This window comes from Ceratotherium simum, chromosome 5 (genome assembly GCF_057802395.1).
Source record: "Ceratotherium simum simum isolate JZ-2026a chromosome 5, ASM5780239v1, whole genome shotgun sequence".
NCBI lineage: Eukaryota > Metazoa > Chordata > Mammalia > Perissodactyla > Rhinocerotidae > Ceratotherium > Ceratotherium simum.
Window position 1 is genome coordinate 9081100 of NC_141904.1, and position 17722 is coordinate 9098821.

The following is a 17722-nucleotide window of genomic DNA, read 5'->3' on the forward strand; positions in this document are numbered from 1 at the left end:
TATATCAAAACCTTAATAAATTATAGAAGGTGAACATTAAAAATAAGATGTTTATAATATTATTAGAATACAAAAAGAGGCACTTTGTCCAGTATATTAGTGTATGAATATATCAGAAATTTTGAAAAATTTTCACAAAATCTTGAAGGTAGATGGGATCAGTTAGAAGCAGGGAGAAAAAATCACATCGCAAAACAGAGAAGAGAAATTGCTGCCGCCTAATCTGGGCTCATCCATGTACCAGTTGATCAGCACTGGTCCATTATATTTTTTTCCAGTAGTCAAATTTGCATAAAGCCCTTAGTACATTATTAAAATCTTCACACATAATTTTAACAGTAAGATAGGACAAGCTATGCTACAGTGACAAATTAATCCTGGTATGTGAGCAGCCGAAGGCAGCAAGTTTATTTCTCTCTTTTACAAATTCTCCTATGTGTCAGATAAAAGAGAAGAAGGCTATCCTGGCTGTCTCCCAGATTTAATTATGGATTCTATTTAGATTTGTGTTCGCTGTGGTTGTGTCTAACACTTTACTGGTTGAAACTGTGACAGGAGATTGAGGTATAAAGGGCAGATCTACTAACCCTATCCTGGCTTATTTTGTTGCAACTAGTAATAACACGAATTCATTAGGAAAACAAAAAATCCACAACAAAAATGCTAAGCTGAATGGCATGCCAGAAGAAAAGGTGTAAACTGGGACTGTTCTAGACAAACTGGGATGTTGAGTCTTTCGATTCTAAGCCATTGAAGATCACTTTATTTTGTAGTCATAACAATATTCAAACATCCGTTTCATAATCATTGTAACCAGAATTGCTTATCTTCAATCATTATTATTATTACTCCTTCCCTCCATATAACATTGTTTGTGATGACTTCTTGCTGTTTACGAGTCTCCTTTCTTTCTTATTCTGTCCTTTGTCTGCGGAGAGAGGCACAGCCTTGGTATTTTTCAGCTGAAGGCAAAAAATGTAGGCAGGGTACAAGATGTGAAAAGACAGGAGACATTCGTGCTTCCCCCGCAAAGGACAAATTCTGCTTTTCTCTTTTTCCCACACCCTCAATTGAACACCAGGAAAAAAAAAGAATAAAGATATAACCCTCTGTGTTTCTAATCATTAGACAACACAGCCTCTATTAAAAATTGCAAACTATGGAGTGAAAGGCTCACAAACTAATTATAACTTACATTGTCCCTTTTTGTAGAATGGCTTCTATATATATGCATGCTTTCTAATTCACCCATTCTCCAGATTGATAAAAACTTATTTTAAAATTTGCCTAGTTTTTTTCAGTCTAAAAATGGTGCTACTCAGTGTAATAGATTCTGCTCTTTATTAACAAGATCCTTAGTTAGATAAGGGAAAAAGGAAGATGCAAAGATGACTATAGAACACTTAATTCCATTTCTACCAGGCATATATTTTTAAAAACCCACTATGGAAGGCATTCTATTTATAATATTCAAGCTCTCCAGGGAGTTAGAGTCCAGAACACTCCATTAAGAAATGATCCGTGCATAAGGATACCTGCTTCTATGAAATAATTTGCTTCTGGTGTCTTCTGCCCTGATTGTCACAGAAGTGCTGCCCCACAAAGACTTTATTAACACAAGCCCTGGCCAGGCCTGCTTCTAGACTTAAGTTTTGGTGGAAGATACTGGAATTGGGGGAAATAATAAGAGCTAACAGTGACAGGTTTCAGAGCCCAGGGATGATTTAAAGACATTATGAGTTCTAGGTCTATCAAATTATTAGTTAGGCAGCTTTAACAACACACATTTATACAATTGCTCCTAAGGAAAAATTTATACCAAATTACAAACGGTGTGATTTTTAGAACATAAACATTAGAGGACTCATTTATACGTAGCAATTTTAGAATATATCCTGCTTTGGCAAATATTATCACCTATAGTAGTATGTTCCTGTAAGCTCTTCATATAGTTTTTCTTTCTCGCCCATCATTAAAGCTTTTCTGCCTTCTTTGCAATCCATTCTGACATTGTGTGTGTATATGTGGAGTGTATATATGCAGTTTGATAGTCTTTCCAGTGGTCATTGGTTTTTGTATCTGTATCAAGAATGAATTTACCACCTCAAACTCACATTGCAAAAAGTCATTTATCACTTGTAGTCTTCTAAAGACACCGATAAGAGAGTGAAAAGACAAACCACAGGCTAGGAGACAATATTTTGAACTCATACATCTCATATAGGACTTGTATACAGAATATATTGGAAGCTCTCAAAACTCAATAATAAAGAAACAAGCCAATTATAAATGGACAAAAGATGTGATATGAACAGACACTTTGGCAAAGAAGATACAAGGATGACGAATAATATATGAAAAGATTTTCAACAACTTTTGGCATTAGGGAAATTCAAATTAAACCCACACTGAAATACCAATGGAATCCTACTAGGATGACTAAATTTATAAAGCTGGATCATATCGAGCATTGATGAAGATGTGAAGGGACTGAAACACCCTTACGTTGCTAGTAAGAATGTAAAATGGCTCAACTACTTTGAAAAATAATTTGGCAGTTTTCTTAAAGTTAAATACACATGTACCATATGATCCAGCCATTCTACTCCGAGTTTACTGAAGAGGAATGAAGCATATATCCATACAAAGACTCGTACGTGAATATTCAAAGTAATAGCCCCCAACTGGAAACAACTCAAATGCCCATAAACACATAAATGAACAAAAATGGAATACTGCTCAGCAGTAAAAATAAATTAGCTATTGACATATACAGCATGAATGGATCCTAAAATCATTATACTGAGCAAAATGAGTCTGACCCCCGCCCCAAAAAAGTACATACTATGTAATTCCATTTATGTAAAATTTTAGACAAATACACATTAATCTATGGTAAGAGAAAGCAGGCCAGTGGTTGGCTGTGGCTGGTGAAGGCAGGGAGATACAGAAAGGAGATATTAGCAAGGGGCATGAGGAAATTTTAGGGATGATGCATTTAGGCGTATTATTTCAACTGTGGTGTTGATTCTACCGGTGTATAGATGTATGAAAACTTATCAAATTGTACACTTTAAATATATGTAGTTTATTTCATGTCAATTATATCTCAATAAAACCATTAACATGTCATTTATTATTATTTTCCCACCCAATAGGCCATGGGAAAATCCAATACCATTTATTATAGCCACCGGGCCCTTTGCAGTCTCATGTGACATTCTTAAGGATATTATCCTAAGGGTATGATTTTTTTATTCTTCAGTCCATGTTAATTAGATCTGAGCTGCCCATGATCTGAGTCACTTTTATTCAGGGATCTTTATACTAAATTATACAATGTTTGTCATGAATATGTACACTTCTCATGACAATAATTCTTAGCAGCCAGTAGCAACTAACACAATTTATATTATATATAATTGGATACAAAGAGATCACATTGAGTTTTTTTCAACATTCATGACCTTGGTTTATTCTATAATTATTTATAGAAATTTTGTGAACAAACACTTACTGGAAGTTACAAACAGATATGTGGAAACTAAATGTAAACAACGATAATAACATACACCCAAGGAAAACAAAAAAGTAAATATAAATGCTGGTGTTTCATGTATTCAGAAATATTTTTGAAATAAAAATAAATATATAATTACCTGACTGAACAATTCCTTAAAAGTCTTGTTCTCTGCTCATGACTTCAATTTGAAGCATGGTATCGACACACAGTAAATGTTCAATAAATGCTGTACTTCTTCATCTGATGTAATCAGGAAGTTAGCTCTTCCAGGAAAGTGACTTCATTGGGTAACTTGAAATTCTTTTTGTACAAGTACCAGAAACTTCTTCATTCATGATTTATTTTGGAAGCGTACCATCTAAAATGCACTGTTCACAACTCTACCTCCCATAGAGTGTATGCAACTTAATCTAGCCCTTTATTGAGGATGCAAAAAATGTGTTCCAGAAATTGTGCTAGGTTCACAATTTTAGTTATAAATAATCTGAGATGTTCAGAAAGGTTAAGTAACTTTCCACAAAATGTATGTAGCTGAAATATGAAAGAGAGGGATCTGAACTTAGGTGTGTCAGACACAAAACTTTCAAATCTGCCCTTCTTTTTTTGCAAACTATAAACAGTTAGGTACAATGATATCCAAGTTTCATTCTAGTGAAAACGCTATTTGGAAAACGGTAACATCAATTAATGAAGGTTGAATGAATTATCTGCTGAAATGCACAGGATGATTTCATAATAATCCACCTATTCAGGTAGAATCATTACACACACACGCTCCAGTCAACAGCTAGAAATATGTGTAATTGTTAAAAAAATTTCCATGCTGTAAAATGTCTAAACAATCAATGATTTGATAATATACATACAATACATATAGGAAATCAAGTACTAGTTATGTAAAACATGACTTAACTATTTTATAAGATTTCAGTTTGTTGATTTATTTCATTTTGATAGTCATTTTGTTAATGAACTGACCTTTTTCTAGAAATAAAGGAAACTTGTGTTTCACTTTAATTTTCTTTTTGTGCATTTTTTCAATAAATATTGAGGACCTACTATGAATTAGGTGATGGGCGTTTAATTTACTATGAAATGCACACTATTCATACCTCCTCTCATTCCAAGTTGAAATCCCATAGGGCTGAAGCTTAAAATCATGATCCTTTCTATAAAACAACCTTCGGTTCACATCAGTAAGCCAGGTTAAAAATAAAATATCTTGTGAGAAAGTTTCCTGTTTTTGGCAAAGGATTTGAAGCTTTATTTGGAATCCTAGTAAATGTCTTTGAATCTGTGTTTATTGATTCCACATGATCCAGGTCGTATGCGGTCAAAATGCACCAGGATTAGTGCTCCTGCATTGTTTTATACTTTTTTTTTTTTACTTTTAGTGATTATTTATTTATTTATTTATTTATTTATTTAATTTTTTGTTTATTGCAGTAACATTGGTTTATAACATTGCAAAAATTTCAGGTGTACATAATTGTACTTCTATTTCTGCATGGACTACATCATGTTCACCACCAAAATACTAATTACAACCCATCACCACACACATGTACCGAATTACCCCTTTCACCCTCCTCCCTCCCCCCTTCCCCTCTGGTAACCACCTATCCAATCTCTGTCCCTATGTGTTTGTTTATTGTTGTTATTATCTACTACGTAATGAAGGAAATCATACGGTATTTGGCCTTCTCCCTCTGACATATTTCACTTTGCATTATACCCTCAATGTTCATCCATGTTGTCACAAATGGCTGGATTTCGTCGTTTCTTATGGCTGAGTAGTAAGTATTCCATTGTGTATCTATACCACAGCTTCTTTATCCATTCGTCCCTTGATGGGCACTTAGGTTGCTTCCAAGTCTTGGCTATTGTGCATAACGCTGCAATGAACACAGGGGTGCATGTACCTTTGCAAATTGGTGTTTTCAAGTTCTTTGGATAAATACCCAACAGTGGAATAGCTGGATCATATGGTAGTTCTATCGTTGATTTTTTGAGGAATCTCCATACTGTTTTCCATAGTGGCTGCACCAGTTTGCACTCCCACCAGCAGTGTATGAGAGTTCCCTTCTCTCCACAACCTCTCCAACACATGTTGTTTCCTGTCTTGTTAATTATAGCCATTCTGACGGGCGTCAGGTGATATCTCATTGTAGTTTTGATTTGCATTTCCCTGATAGTTAGTGATTTTGAACAGCTTTTCATATGTCTGTTGGCCATCTGTATATCTTCTTTGGAGAAATGTCTGTTCAGGTCTTTTGCCCATTTTTTAATTGGGTTGGTAGTTTTTTTGTTGTTGAGATGCATGAGTTCTTTATATATTTTGGAGATTAAGCCCTTATCAGATGTATGGTTTGCAAATATCTTCTCCCAATTGTTAGGTTGTCTTTTCATTTTGTTGATGGTTTCCTTTGCTGTGCAGAAGCTTTTTAGTTTGATGTAGTCCCATTTGTTTATTTTTTCTATTGTTTCTCTTGCCCGGTCAGATGTGGTGTTTGAAAAGATGTTGCTAAGACCAATGTCGAAGAGCGTACTGCCTATGTTTTCTTCTAGAACTTTCACAGTTTCAGGTCTTACATTCAAGTCTTTAATCCATTTGGAGTTAATTTTTGTGTATGGTGTAAGGTAAGGATCTACTTTCATTTTTTTGCATATGGCTATCCAGTTTTCCCAACACCATTTGTTGAAGAGACTTTCTTTTCCCCATTGTATGTTCTTGGCTCCTTTGTCAAAGATTAGCTGTCCATAGATGTGTGGGTTTATTTCTGGGCTTTCGATTCTATTCCATTGATCTGTGTGTCTGTTTTTGTGCCAGTACCATGCTGTTTTGGTTACTATAGCTTTGTAGTATATTTTGAAATCAGGGAGTGTGATACCTCCAGGTTTGTTCTTTTTTCTCAGGATTCCTTTAGCTATTCGGGGTCTTTTGTTGTTCCATATGAATTTTAGGATTCTTTGTTCTATTTCTGTGAAAAATGTTGTTGGAACTTTGATAGGGATTGCATTGAATCTATAGATGGCTTTAGGAAGTATGGACATCTTAACTATGTTAATTCTTCCAATCCAAGAGCACGGAATATCTTTCCATTTCTTTGTGTCTTCTTCAATTTCTTTCAGAAATGTTTTATAGTTTTCTGTGTACAGATCTTTCACCTCTTTGGTTAAGTTTATTCCTAGGTATTTTATTCTTTTTGTTGCCATTGTAAATGGGATGGTATTCTTAATTTCTCTTTCTGCTACTTCGTTGTTAGTGTACAGAAATGCAACTGATTTTTGTATGTTGATTTTGTATCCTGCAACTTTACCATATTCATTTATTACTTCTAAAAGTTTTCTGGTGGATTCTTTAGGGTTTTCTATATATAAAATCATGTCATCTGCAAATAGTGACAGTTTCACTTCTTCCTTTCCAATTTGGATCCCTTTTATTTCTTTCTCTTGCCTGATTGCTCTGGCTAGGACTTCCAATACTATGTTAAATAGGAGTGGTGACAGTGGGCATACTTGTCTGGTTCCTGTTCTTAGAGGGATAGCTTTCAGTTTTTCACCATTGAGGATGATGTTAGCTGTGGGTTTCTCATATATAGTCTTTATTATGTTGAGGTACTTTCCTTCTATACCCATTTTATTCAGAGTTTTTATCATAAATGGATGCTGGATCTTGTCAAATGGTTTCTCTGCATCTATTGAGATGATCATGTGATTTTTGTTCTTCATTTTATTAATGTGGTGTATTACGTTGATTGATTTTCGAATGTTAAACCATCCCTGCATACCTGGAATAAATCCCACTTGATCATAGTGTATAATCTTTTTAACGTATTGTTGTATGCGATTTGCTAGTATTTTGTTGAGGATTTTCGCATCGATGTTCATCAGTGATATTGGCCTGTAATTTTCTTTTTTTTGTGTTGTCCTTGTCTGGTTTTGGTATCAGGGTAATGTCAGCTTCATAGAATGAGTTAGGGAGCTTTCCCCCCTCCTGAATTTTTTGGAAGAGTTTGAGAAGGATAGGTATTAAGTCTTCTTTGAATGTTTGGTAGAATTCACCAGGGAAGCCGTCTGGTCCTGGACTTTTATTTTTGGGGAGGTTTGTGATTACTGTTTCGATCTCCTTACTGGTGATTGGTCTATTCAAATTCTCTACTTCTTCTTGATCCAGTTTTGGAAGGTTGTATGATTCTAAGAATTTATCCATTTCTTCCAGATTGTCGAATTGGTTGGCATATAGTTTTTCATAGTATTCTCTTATAATCTTTTGTATTTCTGAGGTTTCTGTTGTAACCTCTCCTCTTTCATTTCTGATTTTACTTATTTGTGCCTTCTCTCTTTTTTTCTTGGTGTGTCTAGCTAAAGGTTTGTCTATTTTGTTGATCTTTTCAAAGAACCAGCTCTTGGTTTTATTAATTTTTCTATTGTTTTTTGGTCTCTATTTCATTTATTTCTGCTCTGATTTTTATTATTTCCCTTCTTCTACTGATTTTGGGCTTTGTTTGTTCTTCTTTTTCCAGTTCCTTTAGGTGCATTTTTAGATTGTTTATTTGAGATTTTTCTTGTTTGTTGAGATAGGCCTGTATTGCTATAAACTTCCCTCTTAGAACCGCTTTTGCTGTATCCCATAAATTCTGGCATGTCGTATTTTCATTTTCATTTGTCTCCAGGTATTTTTTGATTTCTTCTTTGATTTCTTTGTTAACCCAGTCGTTGTTCAGTAGCATTTTGTTTAATCTCCATGTATTTGTGGCTTTTCTGATTTTCTTCCTATAGTTGATTTCTAGTTTCATACCATTGTGGTCAGAAAAGATACTTGGTATTATTTCAATCTTCTTAAATTTATGGAGACTTGTTTTGTGGCCTAATATGTGATCAATCCTGGAGAATGTTCCATGTGCATTTGAAAAGAACGTGTATTCTTCGGTTTTTGGATGGAATGCTCTGTATATATCTACTAGGTCCATCTGTTCTAAGGTGTCGTTTAAGGCCAATGTTTCCTTATTGATCTTCTGTTTGGATGATCTATCTGTTGGTGTAAGTGGAGTGTTAAAGTCCCCTACTATTATTGTGTTACTGTCTATTTCTGTTTTTATGTCTGTTAATAATTGCTTTATATATTTAGGTGCACCTACATTGGGTGCATAGATATTTACAAGTGTTATATCCTCTTGTTGGATTGTTCCCTTGATCATTATGTAATGCCCTTCTTTGTCTCTTTTTACAGTTTTTGTTTTAAAGTCTATTTTGTCTGATATGAGTACTGCTACCCCAGCTTTCTTTTCATTGCCATTTGCGTGGAGTATCTTTTTCCATCCCTTCACTTTCAGTTTGTGAGTGTCTTTAGGTCTGAAGTGTGTCTCTTGTATGCAGCATATATATGGGTCTTGTTTTTATCCAGTCAGCCACCCTATGCCTTTTAATTGGGGCATTTAGTCCATTGACGTTTAAAGTAGCTATTGATAAGTATGTACTTACTGCCATTTTTTAACTTTTTTTTTTTTTCTCAGTGTTTTAGTAGTCCTTCTCTGTTCCTTACTTCTTCTATACAGAATTGATGGTCACTTTAGTTTGACCTCTGTCTGAAAGCTGTACTCTTTAACTACCCTCCTCCCTCCTTTTATGTTTTTGATATCATATCTAACCTCTTTTTTGTGCATTTGTATCCATTATGTTCTAATCGTGGAAATAGATAATTTTTCCTATTTGTGGTCTTCTCTTTTCCCCTTAAATCAGTCCCTTTAACATTTCTTGTAACACTGGTTTCTTGGTGACAAACTCCTTTAATTTTTGCTTATCTGGGAAAATTTTGATCTCTCCTTCAATTTTGAACGATAACCTTGCTGGGTAGAGTATTCTTGGCTGTAAGTTTTTTCCTTTTAGCACTGTAAATATATCGTGCCATTCTCTTCTAGCCTGTAAGGTTTCTGCTGAGAAGTCAGCTGATAGCCTTATGGGGTTTCCTTTGTACGTAACTTGACATTCTCTTGCGGCTTTTAGGATTCTCTCTTTGTCTTTAATTCTGGACATTTTGATTATGATGTGTCTTGGTGTGGGCCTCTTTGGGTTTATCTTGTTTGGGGCTCTCTGTGCCTCCTGTACCTGGATGTCTGTTTCCTTCCTTAGGTTAGGGAAGTTTTCATCCATTATTTCTTGAAATAGATTCTCTGCCCCCTTGTCTCGCTCTTCTCCTTCCGGGACACCTATAACACGGATGTTAGTGCGCTTGATGTTGTCCCAGAGGTCCCTTAGACTGTCCTCACTCTTTTTAATTCTTTTCTCTTTTACCTGTTCACCTTGGGTAATTTCTTCTAGTCTTTCTCCCAGCTCACAGATCCGTTCTTCTGTATCCTCTACTCTGCTTTTGAGTCCCTCTAATGAGTTTTTCATTTCCAGTATTGTATTCTTCATTTCTGATTGGTTCTTTTTTATATCTTCCATTTCTTTGTTGACGTTCTCACTGAGTTCATCTATTCTTCTCCCCAGATCAGTGAGCATCCTTAACACTCTTAGTTTGAACTCTCTGTCAGGTAGGTTGCTCATTTCTGTTTCACTTAGTTCCTTTTCTGGGGTTTTGCCCTGTTCCCTTACTTGGAATGTATTCTTTTGCCTCCTCATTTTGCCTCTTTCCCTGTGCTTGTGTCTACGTATTAGGTAGGTCAGCTACGTCTCCTGCTCTTGGATAGGTGACCTTATGTAAGTGATGCCTTAGGAGGCTTCCAGTGTGCTTCCCACAGTTCTCAATGTTCCAGGGGTGGCCCCTATGTGGGCTACGTGTGTCCTTCTATTGTGGCCTGTTAGCTCTCCCTATAGGCGCCCAGGGAGGCTGAGTTATGCTCCTGGCCAGCTGTTGTAATGCTCAGCTGCTTGTAGTTGTTGTGGGCCCTTCAGTCTCTTTATCAGGTGTGGGGAGCCCCAGCACAGTTGGCTGTAAGTTCTAATACCACATTTGTGTTGCAGTATTTCTTTTAAGTGAGTAGGCCCCCAGTGTGGCAGGTTGTTAGGCTCAGGGCCTTAGAATTGCTGTAAACCTCTAGCCTATTAGGTCTCTTGTCAGCTCTCTGAGGATTGCAGCTGGGTGGGGCTGGCCTCAGGCACAGGAGCACCCAATTGTTTCAGGCTTTGGAAGGTGGGGCAAACCTCCTATGTGGGTCTTTGAGAAGCACAAGTCTTCTGCAGCTGACAAGCCCTGTTGCCCACAGGTCCACACACACAGTCAACACAGTCCTGCCCCGTGTGAGCGCCCTGACCTCCCCAAGCGGACCCAGTCTCTCCACGGCGGGAGCCCCACACACTCTGCCAACACCCCACACTCTCCACCCGCTCCTTGTGCACACCCTGCCCCGCTCAAGGCAGCTCAGTTGCCAGGCTGCAGAGAATCCAGTCACCAATCTATGCAGGCCCACACGTTGCCTGAGGGCTTGTTGTTGGGTGGGGCCAGTCTCTAGGGTGGGCTGCCTGCCCTGGCTGAGCTGGATTAAATCGGTGCTCTAGCAGGTGGAGCAGACCCTTGGCTAGCAGGTCTCAGGGAAAACTCCAATGGCGTCTGTGTCAGCACGCTCACACCAGGCCACAACAATGGCCGCCGCCAATGTCCCAGTCCCTGGAGAGGTCTCACCCCTCACCGAGATGCACTCAGGGCCTATTAGGTGAGTCTCTTTTCACCGAAGAACTGTGCACCTTCCTTTCTGGTGATTTTAGGATGCTTTCTGGAACGGGTGAGTTTGTGCGCGGGCCCTTTAAGAGCCAGTTTTAGTTTCTTTGTGAACCGGGTTTTCTGGGGGTGCTCCCCAATGTTTTAGTAGCAGGCAAAGTCAGATATTATGCCGCTGGTCTCGATTGTGCTGGGTCCACAAAATGCCCACAGCGGGGCGCTCCCCGGCTCAGGGCCCCTGCTCCTCCAGGGAGGCTGCGTACCTGTGAGCTGCTCCCGGCGGCCGTGAAGCTGGCGGCTTGTGAAGGCGGCGTTTTTCCTCTCCAGAAGGGAGTCTCTGCCTCTTCTACCCCAGTTAGGATTGTCCGTTGTTGCAGGAGTTCCTCTTATCCAGTTTTCAGTTCTGTCTCAGGGGTAATTTTTCCACGAGTAGTTGTAAATTGGCTGTGTCCACGGGAGGAGGTGAGTTCAGAGTCTGCCTACGCCGCCATCTTGACTCCCTCTGTTTTATACTTGAATATCTTTCCAGGTGAACTTTAGTTTGGCTTTCAAGCAAGTTTTTAAAGTTTTTTTCTTTTTTCCTAGTTTGTTTTGACCTTTCATTTTTCTTATCTGCATGAATATGTGTGTGTGTGCATGCTTTCCCCAGTAGAGGTTTTGTGTGATTCTTTGTATATCTATACAGAATATTATATTTACCTCTTAAGTTAAATATATTTTACCTCAAATGTTAATACTTATATTTGAGACCACATATACAAATATGGATTTTAATAATACCCTATATTCAACTTTGAATTATTTTGACTTTTGCAATTCATCAATGAATCATAGCAGAGGAACGTGAAAATAAAGATGTATAACTTTCGCTTTGGGCCATGTAAAATTAGGAGGTTTTGTTAATGGAAGATATCTGTGAAAAATCATATAAGCAGGACTAGATTCACTGTGACAATAACAAAAAGCGAAATCCAGCAACCACCAAAAAAATTAGAAAAAAAAGTACATAGCAAAGACGAAAGATTCACCCTGTCACTGCAAAAAAAGTAATGGAATCAGGCAGAGTTCTGGGTTGTGGAAGACAGCCAAAGTCTATGCAGGGTTGGTGTCATTTCTGAAAGCCTCAGGAAATACTGGGGACAGAGGGCAGGGTTCTATTTTACTGTGCCAAGCTGCACCCATCCGTGCTCAGCTTCAGGTTTCCTCATTGAGATCTGAGTATACAGAATGACACCAGGTTTTGTTTTGGGTTTTGTCCACACTATAGCTGGAGAGGTGGAGGGAGGATGCGTCAGGCGGGAAAAAAATGAGACAGAAAAAGAATGAAATAGTTAAGTCTAGAGAGAAGAGTTTTTCAGGAGGAGAAGTAAGAAGGGGAAAGCTTCTAATATCTGAATTTTGTGAATTACCTACGTATAATCAGTGTCTAAAGAATATGTCCTTCTTTAATGAAATAGCTTATAACCAATTGTATACAGGTAAACCTGGTAGTACAAACACACTGAAGAATAGCAAATACGTAGTCCAAAACAAATCAGAGAAAATCTCCTATAATGTTGTGACCTCAAATCTTGGTATTCTCAAAGTATAAGCCATTGTTAACTTTGCATACGTGCTTATTTTCTTATAAGATTATAAAATCTTTGGTAGCATCAGAGATTCAAAGTATACTGACTTGCCCTATGGAATATTTTTTCTTGATCCAATTGGTTTGGTTTCTAATTTTTATCACAGAATGCATCTATGAAGAACAGGTCCCAGTAATTTATTTTTTGAAATATCATCTTGTTCAAGTACTCACTCCATTAAAGCTTAGCTGTATGATTTTACCAATCACAACTTTCTTAGAATTTATTTTTGTCAAGTACAAAATGCACAGATATAACACAATCTACTTCACTCGTGTATTCATTCAAAAGTTATGCATTAAATGGCTATTTATTTATAGCTTGCCATGTTCCATAAAAGACTTAAAGGTGTCTTACAAAAATGCACATCATATATCAAGATAAAATAGTACTTGACCCATAGCTGATGTTCAAAAAAATACTTGATTTATTAATGGAAAAATAACAAAACTGAAGCAAACAGGAAGAGGTGTTGAAAAGTATTGTGGGTTTTTAAGTAAGTAACATACACGAAATGCATCAAAATGCAGACATTTCTATACAAATGGTACAGATGGATTCCAAATACAGTTTCAGGTTTCTAACAATGAAAAGATGAGAACAACAACAACAAAAAACAATCAACTTAAGAGTCACTGGGTCTGGACTAAAAATTTCTTGCCTATACCTTCAAAACACAGAAACTATATAACACACTCTAGAACACCATACTTACAGTAAGTACAGCAGTATTCTCATTGCATTTCCTTTTCAAATCCTTCAATTTAGGTAGTGGCTTCTCACCAAAACGTACTTCAGACAAAGTGAACCTAGAACTCCAATGAGAAGCAGCCCAGACATCTGACTCTCATTGCCTGGATCAATCCTTACACCGATTTCAGATTATTTAAAGAAAAGGATGGATTATATACTGTATCCTTTTTAAAAAATAGCTTTATTAAGGTATAACTGATATACAAAAAACTACACATACTTAATATATACAATTTGATGTTGGAGTGATGCCTACACCCATGTTACATCACCAAAATGAAAGTCATAGACATATCCATCATTTTTAAAAGTTTCCTTGTGTTTTATCGTTTGTTTTGGTTTATTAATATTGTGAAAGAACACTTAACATGAGATCTATCCTTTTGACAAATTTTTAAATGTATAGTATGGTATGGTACTGGTATAAAGACAAATATATAGCTTTGTAATAGAAATATTTCCAATATTACTTTTTTTTATGACTGCTTGATATATTGGCATGCATTATTTTAATGGTAGTTTTGCATTCCAGTTTGATTTTGTTTCATACAAGTAGTGTATTAAATTTTCAGATCAAATCTTAAGGATGAAACTCTATTTTAAATTACTTTTAGGGCCGGCCCTGTGGCTTAGTGGTTAAGTGCGCGAGCTTGGCAACTGGCGCCCGGGTTGGGATCCCCGGCGCGCACCAACACGCACCGCTTCTCCAGCCATGCTGAGGCCGCGTCCCACATACAGCAACTAAAAGGATGCGCAACTATGACATACAACTGTCTACTGGGGCTTTGGGGAAAAAAAAGGAGGAGGGTTGGCAATAGATATTAGCTCAGAGCCAGTCTTCCTCAGCAAAAAGAGGAGGATTAGCATGGATGTTAGCTCAGGGCTGATCTTCCTCACAAAAAATAAATAAATTTAATAAATAAATAAATAAATTACTTTTGTTACTGATACTGTGTCACTACACCACTGTTGTGTTATTTCTGTCTTTGGATTTTCATGATGATACTCTATTTTCTGTCTTTTGGTGTAGGGATAAGTATTGCTTTCTTAGTCTATTCCGCTAATTTGGAAGCTATTCGGTTTTAATCAAGTAGTGAAGTTATGTTTTTCACATCAAGAAAATATCAAAACAGATAATAAACATGTAAATTTCATATTTAGCCAATATTTTCTTTCCTTCCTTCCCAATTGTTATAGAGGTTTCTTTGTATTACATACATATTATTATATGATTAATTTTTATATTAGTTTCCATTTTGAACTCAGTTGTGAATCATATATTTTTTCTGTTAAACTTCAAATGCATTAAACTGAGTTAATCATCAGTCCTTGCAATGCGTCTCTCTTATTTCATTATTTTCCTTTTGCTCCCTATTATCATGTACCTCCATAGTTACTCACTTGTATTTGAAATATATTTTTGATATGTATGTATCTGGTAAAATATCAATTTAGGATAGAAGTGTTCTTAACTTGCAAAATAAGTAAATTTTTATTTTTTAACTTTTTTACTCAACTAGGTGTTTTTGTTCCACTCTTTTTTCTTGCTCTGTTCCTGTCTTCTTTTAGATTAATTGACTATATTATAGAATTTCATTTTAAATTACCTGTTGTTATTTTAGCTCTAACTCATATTTATTCAATTATTTATTTAGTGGTTGATCAGTATTCATCCTTAACTTTATACAGTCTACTTAGCTTTAATATACACACATTATAAATCAATATAATGTTATAATTTTTGCTTCAAAGTCATATGTAGTTCAAAGATATTGAGAAGAGAAAAATATATTTTATAGTTTCCCTCATGTTTATATTTCCAAGCACTCTTCGTTCCTTCATGAAAATGTGATTCATCACCCAGTATTATTTCCTTTCAGTCTGAAGGCCATCCTCAGCTTATCCAGCAGTGTAGCTTTTTGTCTGATGAGACAATCTTTTTCTGAAAATTACCTTTATTTCTGTTTCATTCAGCACTTCAAAGATGTTGTTGCAGCCCTCCACCCTTCACTGTTTCTGGCGAGATGGCAGTAGTCATTTAAATAAATACTCCTTTGTATGTAATATATTCTTTTCTTTAATTGCTTTCAAGAGTTTCTCTATATCCTTAGTTTCTTATCCGTTTCTATATGATGGATATAGATGTGGTTTTCTTCGTATTCTTCTTGTGTGCAGGCACAATGAATTATAGAAGTCTATAAACTTTTGTCTTTCACAAAATATTTGATATTTTAAATGATTATTCCTTCAAATATTTTCCTGACTCATTTTAACTCTTACTTCCTTCACTGTCTCCAATTACACGTTATGTTGTAACTTTTGACATTATTCCACAGGTCCCCGAGGTTTTATTCACTGTTTTTAATTTTTTTTTTTTTTGTCTGTCACAGTTGACAATTTCTATTGATCTATCTTCAAAATCACTGACTCTTTATTTTGGAATCACCAATACTCTGTTAAGCTCTTCCGGTGATTATTTATTTATTTTTTGCATTTCAGATATTGTGCTTCTCGACTCTGCAATTTACGTTTGGTATTTTTTGCAGTTTATTTCTCTGGTGAGTTTCCCATTGTTTAAATTTATTATGAACGTAATTTCCTTTATATCCTTTAGTGTAGTTGAGTTGTACTAGCTGCTTTAAAAACATTGTCTTCTAATTTCAACACCAGGATGATCTCAGAGTCAGTCTCAATTGACTGCCTTTTATCTTGACTATCAATCTCATTTTCCTATTTCTTTGTATTCCTAGTTATTTTGGATTAGATCTTTAACATTATAAATGATATATTGCAGAAACCCTGGATTCAGATTAAGTTATATTCCTTCCAAGAGCATTAGTCTTTTTGTTTTAGTAGTCAGTTAACATGGCTAATCTTATATTCCAGACTCTGAGTCTCAGTTCAGTTCCTTCAGCCTTAGCTCAGCTCCTCACATCTACCACATTCATTCTTAGTGGAGAGTCAGGCAGAGATTTAAGCAGCTTCTAAACAGAACATAGGACTATTTCTTGATGGTGTTCTCCTAGCTGGGATTTCCTCCCTCTCTTTCCAGTTGTATGGTCCCCCCAACTGGTTCTTTAAGCCAGTAAAACTGCAGGTGTTCTCTCCATGATTTTGCCACTTTTGCCTGCCTTTAAGCCAAAGAATGGGAAACTTGTCCAGTGCTGTTTCCTCCTTCCAAGTGTCAACTCCTTCTAGTATCTGCTAGCTATTTTGCACTTTCTAGTGACTTCAGATAGATTTATTTTCTCTGGAGTTTATAGTTGTTGTCCATGGGAAGGCTGGTTGATAAGAACTACTCAGTCATGCCTGGTGATGGAACTTCTTGATTTATCCATGTCTGTTTTGGGGATCTGTCCATATTGCTGTATGTGTATCTAATATTTTCCTTTTAAGCTCTGCATAGTGTTTCATAGCACGCATTTACCATTCTTTATTTATTTATTCCTCTAGGATTGAACCTCTACAGTGTCTGCAATTCTCTGGTCCACAAACAATTTGTCTAATAAAATATATTTATAGGTATCATATATGTCTCTATGTATTTCATTAGAAAAATATATTTTATACTCTATATAATTATATATATACATAAATTATATATAATTTTGAGCAACTAGACTATAGTTACTAGATCATACATATTTCACTAAATATTTCCAGATTGCTTTCAGGAATCTATAGTAATTTTACATGACCACAAGCAGTACTATGAATTCTCACTTATCAAAATCATTGCTATGTTTCTAATTTTTGCTCATCTTCTGGTTGTAAAGTGTAATCTCTTTGTTGTGATTTGCATTCTCCATTTGATTAGTAATTTTGAACATCTCTTCATATATATGTGTTACCCATTCAATTTGGCTTTCTATGAATTGTTTCTTTGTATGTTTACACACTTTTAATTGTTTCCTGTTTTTTGCTTTTGTTAATGTTGATTTTCAAGAGTTCCTTTTATGTAATTACGTGTTCAGAAATTACACAATATTTTCTCTCTGTCTGTCGTCTCTCTGGTAACCACATCCATGGTGTCCTTTACTGAAAAGAAATTCTTAATTTTGAAGCCTTAATATGCTCTTTTTTAAAAAATGTACTTTAAAAGTTTTATTTAAGAAAGTCATCTCCAGTTCTATTACAAAAAACATGACATAGTTTCAC

The 17722-nt window shown here is 36.0% G+C and overlaps 1 long non-coding RNA gene across 1 annotated transcript; it reads left to right on the plus strand.

The window, feature by feature from the left end:
- Positions 1-11060: 11060 nt before the first annotated feature.
- On the plus strand, positions 11061-17083 carry LOC147916958 (uncharacterized). Its single transcript, XR_015552347.1, has 3 exons — positions 11061-11178; positions 16064-16122; positions 17018-17083. It is a non-coding gene; the product is annotated as an uncharacterized LOC147916958 (long non-coding RNA).
- The last annotated feature ends 639 nt before the right edge of the window (positions 17084-17722 follow it).